The sequence below is a fragment of the Cryptotermes secundus genome, unplaced genomic scaffold (genome assembly GCF_002891405.2).
Source record: "Cryptotermes secundus unplaced genomic scaffold, Csec_1.0 scaffold1088, whole genome shotgun sequence".
In the NCBI taxonomy this organism is placed as follows: domain Eukaryota; kingdom Metazoa; phylum Arthropoda; class Insecta; order Blattodea; family Kalotermitidae; genus Cryptotermes; species Cryptotermes secundus.
In genome coordinates this window covers 117,462-123,057 of record NW_019724760.1, presented here as the reverse complement: position 1 = coordinate 123,057, position 5,596 = coordinate 117,462, and the positions used below count along the sequence as shown (strand labels likewise).

The window sequence follows — 5,596 nt, the reverse complement described above, 5'->3', positions numbered from 1 at the left end:
ATAAGAGGAATCTTCAATAAGGCGCATTTGAAGTCATATTTATCGGGGAGTCCTGGGGAGATGAAAGCTAGAGAGTATGAAAACAAAAAGAGAGACACTTGTGTTGGTAACAAATGAAAGATGAGTGAATGGCAAACCTTTGTAAGCAGGTATGAAAGAAAAAAAAAAAAAACCTAGTGAAAGGGTCAGCTGTTTGGGAAGGTCACTAAACTAGTGGGAGAAGTAGGAAACCCAAAAACACCAGCTGTGTTTACAAGCAAACAAAATAAAAGGGACTGTCATGATCATATGAAGTGAGGAAGTGAAAAGTGAAAGTGTAAAGTGGAGTGAATCACTATTAATTCCGATATACCAAAGTGATTGAAGGAACAATCGGACCATGATAATTGGAAAGACAAATAAGTCCATATTAAGACAGTTAAACATTTATGTATGTTTCAGACATATAATAACCTGATGTATTATGTATAAGGATACATATGGTGATTAATTATAAGTATGAAAAAAAAAAGAGAGAGAGAGAAAGAGGAGGAGGATAGCATTAAGCTAGAATAAGATAGAGTAAGCAGTAGCATAAGGATATAATGTTTAGAGAAGGATTACAGTTTTACTTAACCAGCTATAAGTTTTGAGAAGGGAATACCCGGCAGTCCAAAACCAGTGTTCGTTCGTGTGCATAACTGCCAGAACTCACACTTGTTTGGGGAGTTATATAACCGCCCACAAGCCTAAATGGTATTTTATTGAGAGTTATTCTCAATATTTTATAATAATTACGCAGAGTGTGTACGCAGAGTGTGACATAGCTCACCTCTTGCACACACGAAGCTGCCTGTTTCACAGATGGACCACACACACAAAAACTCCAGATGGCCCCCTGGTGATTTAGTTCAGCATTTCTTGGAATTTTGGTTCCAGAGTCGCTCGGCGACTCACTTTGGAAATTTGACTCTTGACAGTTTCTGCTAGTCTTAAGTCACACGAAGGCGTGCCAGGAGGGGATGCTATGGCCAGCATACATCATTACCTTTCAAAAAGTTACGTTAGGCCATTAAAGAAAAAAATTGCCTCTAGAGTAAAAATGATTGGAAGTAGCGGATTCAGAGTCAACTCCCTTATTTCAAATCTGACCAATCCTCAAAAGTCGAGGGTGTGACTTGGGAATTTCGCGAAAACTGGAGAGGGTCACATCTCTTCAGAGAGATAGTCTTCAAACAGTCTTCGAGTAGTCACAGTCTTCAAAAACTCATCAAACAGGCATCAAATACTCTTCAAACACTCTTAAAAAGAAAAAAAAAGTGGTGGTCCAGCTAGGAACAGTTGTAAGTGTCAGCATTTGGTGAATTGTGTATGTGAACTGTGTTTTGTTTTACACTTTCTTCACGAAGAACAAATTATACTCACATGCAAAGTGCAAGTGTATCATTAGACGCTTCTGCCTCCCTGTCTCAGCGAGGCCCGTACAAAAGATCCTGAGATAGTCTCATCTCTACCTTCTGAGGTAAGAAAATTCACCTGTGTTCCTTTGGCAAAGAGCATCAGCAACAGCCGCTGCAGGCGGAAGCCAGGTGAAGGAACAGGAAGGTAAAGGGGGACGGAAACAACAAGAAGGAGACACCCAACGTAAAGGGCAATACAGAGAGAGCGGTTATAAAATGCTGTAAGCTAATGAAACGTCCTATTAAAAACTGAATTCTATACCAATACAGCTGTGAAGTTAAGATTTTTGAAAATAAACCTGAGACTTGGCGGGGGGCCGGAGTAAATCAAGTCGCGGGCCGGATAAGGCCCGCAGGCCGCCAGTTGGCCATCGCTGATTTAGGTAATGCATTTTGACTTCCAGCCTCAAAATTGCGGCATAACAGTTATCATACGGGTCACGCGGTAGTAGTTCTTTGAGGCACTGTGGTACTGTGATACAAGCCTGAAGGTCGCGGGTTTAAGTGTCGATGAGGTCATTGGATTCTTTTTTCAATTGACGTAGTCCATCCAGCCGCACTATGGTCCTTGGTTCGACTCAGCCTCTAACGGAAATGAGAACCAGGGATATTCTTGGTAAAGGGCGGCCGGCGCGTAGGGCTAACAACCTTGCCACCAACTATGAGCCGATTTTCTAGAAAGTATGGGAGCCTCGATGTCTCACAACCCTATGGGCCTCCACTGCTTGTTACAGGGATATATTTACTTTTACTTTTACGTTATCATACATATAAGGAATTCTGAGGGCCATGGACATTTCTCTGATCGATGTGCGCTTGTCAAAATTGCCAATAACTCGGGCAACTCTACAGCTTCAAGTGGTCAGCATTCGCTATGTACTTCCAGGTGAGACAGGCATAAGCCGTTATTGCCCTAATTAGAGCTTTATACAGAGAAAATTTAATACTAATGCGTAAACACGTTTAACGAGGTAGTCGGTACCGTAACCGTTCTTTGGTTCTGCTAGCTCCGGTAGAGAAATTCAACTCATCTCAGGCCGTGTTGACTGGCCACGACATGGGTGATTAGTGGGGCTTTAGGCGTAAGTATGTCACACTCAACATCATTTAACAGTTTGAAGTCTTTAATCAAACTTCACTATTTAAATGGTAACTGCACCGTAGTGATCCACTTAACAGGTTTGTCGATTTAGGTTTCTTTACTGTTCACTAAGAGAGACAAGTGAACAGGCACCACGGAGTGTATATACGGGGATCAGAATCCCGGTGAATGTAAATTTCGGAGTTCTCCGCCGAGCACCCTCTGAATGGTAAATATCTGCCCTGGTTACCCAAAATTCGGGCAAAGGACCTTCCACTTCAGATTATGATTGGCTGGACCGGGCAGACTGGGAGGTTGCTTAATCTTTCTCCTCCAATTAGAAAAGCAAATATCCACGCGTGTAGAGTTTGGGGTGAACTTTGCCAACTGCTGCGTGGCTGTCAGACTGGGATTTTGGGGTAGCAGAAAACGACGCTGCTAAAATTATGACTTCCCCTTATCAAAGTGGAGACTTTCTAAAGAACTCGGCCTTGTGTTACGCATTAACTTGACTGATTTACGGATGGGCAGCTGGCTTCAAGCTTGACCCAAGCCACTTGCTGCGTGTCTCAGGGGGCAAATCTCCAATTGTGAGACGAAAGTGAGGAATTTCACAGAACCCTAACCATACACAAAACATCAATTGACCATCTCATAAATTGGACAGATATACTACTCGTACTTTCGTATGTGCCCAGGGTCTTGGCTGCAGTAATTTCGATATGGAGTCTCCATGTCATCGTCCTGCTGAAGGTAACAAGTCACATTAATTATTTACAAAGTGAGTATTGATTCCGTTTAGTTGTAGTAAATAGAAGGTAAACCCCTTTACCAACATATAAACGGTATTGGAAGGAACATAAATTAGGTTATGGGTCCCAACGGAGATCGAAACCATAAACAGCTACGCTGGCAAGAACCAGCAGGAATTTGCTGGACTAGACAGGACAGTACTGGGCCGATGCCAGTGGGTTGCAACTGAGAGTTGTGAGACGGTCATCAGCCTACAAGGACGTGAGCGAAACGTTAGAACGAAAGGTGTAGAATTTTCATTGTGAAAGCCTATATGAAGCAACGACTTGTGAATTTATTGAACACTTCAAGTGTGGTGTAATTACAGTGATCTTTAAGGGGTAGAAATCTTTGATCCTGTTATGGTTACTTGTAGTTACGAGTTATGAGTGCTCAACAAATTCAGTTACCACTCCACATCCCGTGTCTACTTACTGACAAGTGACAATTGGCCAGTCAATACGTTTGGATCGTTTGGATGGCATGCAAGTTGAACGTGTATGCTTTGGGAACCGTGGTTGTGCTCCGTGACACAGTTGCTAGATGGACACGGAGCTATAACCCACAAATCACAACTTCACTGCAGTGAAAACCTGAAATCTCATATCGTCGATCTGTGGATCAGAAGTAGCCCACGATTTTAATTGCGCATTGAAAATGAATACAGATAGTTCGAATTCGAATTCCATTATATTCAACCAATTGTTTCTCTGTCTGCCAACGTCCTTTCTCCTGAACTCCTGAGAAGCATTGTTTGGTTTCCACTTGTAGATGGCAGTGAGGGCAATGAAAGGATTCGGAATCAGGGGGTGGAATCTTGAATAGGAGAAAGGGCAACACGGTAACTACTGCCTCGGACGAAACTCACGCTGGGCTCGACCAATCAGAGAGCCAAAACAATCCAACTTGAATACCCACAATTCCGTGCGGTTATGGTGGTGCATTATATGCAAATTGGTAAGTATTAATTTTGATTTGATGTGGTTGCGAAACGAAAGTAGACATTTGCGAACGAAATTACAGCTGCATGTCAAACATATTATTTGTGTATATGAATATTATGCTTACTACCATAAATGGAATTAGAAACATAGAATTCTTTCAAGCCTAAAATTTTTCAGGTTATCATGAACTGTCATCTAAATGATATTTTTTTATGATATGTTCTGCAACTTTCTGTTTATCCCAGAGATTGTCTCTTGAATGTGAAAGAGTTCTAAGAGTACCGTGATGGTGTTATAATTTTTGTATTGCTTTTTGCAGTATAAACACGAAAACGACATTTGCTGCTGCTGGGTGCTTGTCATCCAGCAAGCAAGGCATCAAATTCTTCAGCTTTCCAAGGGAACCAGCAAGGTATGTCTGTTTTAATTCATGGTGTAATTACTTTATTATGTATTGCTTAATCCTTTAAAATGTTTGCAGTGCAACCATTACCAAGTAGCCACCAACGTTTGCAGTGAAAGAAACCTCATTTCTCATAAGCCCTGTAAATATAAATACTTCTGATGTGGAACTCAGGCATATCAATCATTGCAGCAAGCCACAACACTGTATTGGCTACAGGTGGCTAGCGAGAATGTCATTGTCATCATCATTCATTACTTATGAAACTACATCAATATACAATTTTATTATAAATCTTATTTTACTGTCATGTGCAACTTTTTAAGTTTTAAATTTTAAACTTAAAGTTAATAAATAGTTTCACATAAGACTGTAAAATAAGATTTATTATAAAATGGAAGAATGCAACAGGATGCTACAATATAATCTTATCAGTACACAAGTTATGTAGGATATGTTAAATGTTTGAAAAGCAGATCACACTCTCAGTAATATGATTTATAAGAGAATAAGGTGGTAAAGACTTTGCTATGAGGAATAATTTAATCAAATATACAAAAGCTTTATAATGGCAGTCCCTTTAAAGTAAAGTGTGTTATTTTCAAATCTGAACAAGTCCATCATGTAAGGAAGCCCACTAATTTCCTCTTTAATGTTCTTTCAGTGTGGTGCTGTGGTGAATACCTGACAACAGCTGTTTGATGATCACCTTGTGAACACATTTGAAGCTATTCGTTCGTAGTATGGTTTGAACAATAATCCAACTGTGGGACAGTTTGTAGATGCCCTGAAGACTAACATCATCAGTGCACTTGCTATCAGAGGTCTGTGTGGAACTAGTTGTCAGAAGATGATCAGAGTTCATTCTGCCCTGTATCTGAAAATAATTATATTTCAGTCAAGAACTGTGTGGGAAATTCTTTTCTGACTGAGATGG

At 40.6% G+C, this 5,596-nt stretch overlaps 1 long non-coding RNA gene across 1 annotated transcript; it reads left to right on the top strand.

Annotated features, from left to right (window-relative positions):
* Positions 1-4,206: 4,206 nt before the first annotated feature.
* LOC111863034 lies at positions 4,207-5,589 on the top strand. The gene is made up of 3 exons (XR_002842535.1): positions 4,207-4,269; positions 4,576-4,668; positions 5,324-5,589. It is a non-coding gene; the product is annotated as an uncharacterized LOC111863034 (long non-coding RNA).
* Positions 5,590-5,596: the final 7 nt, after the last annotated feature.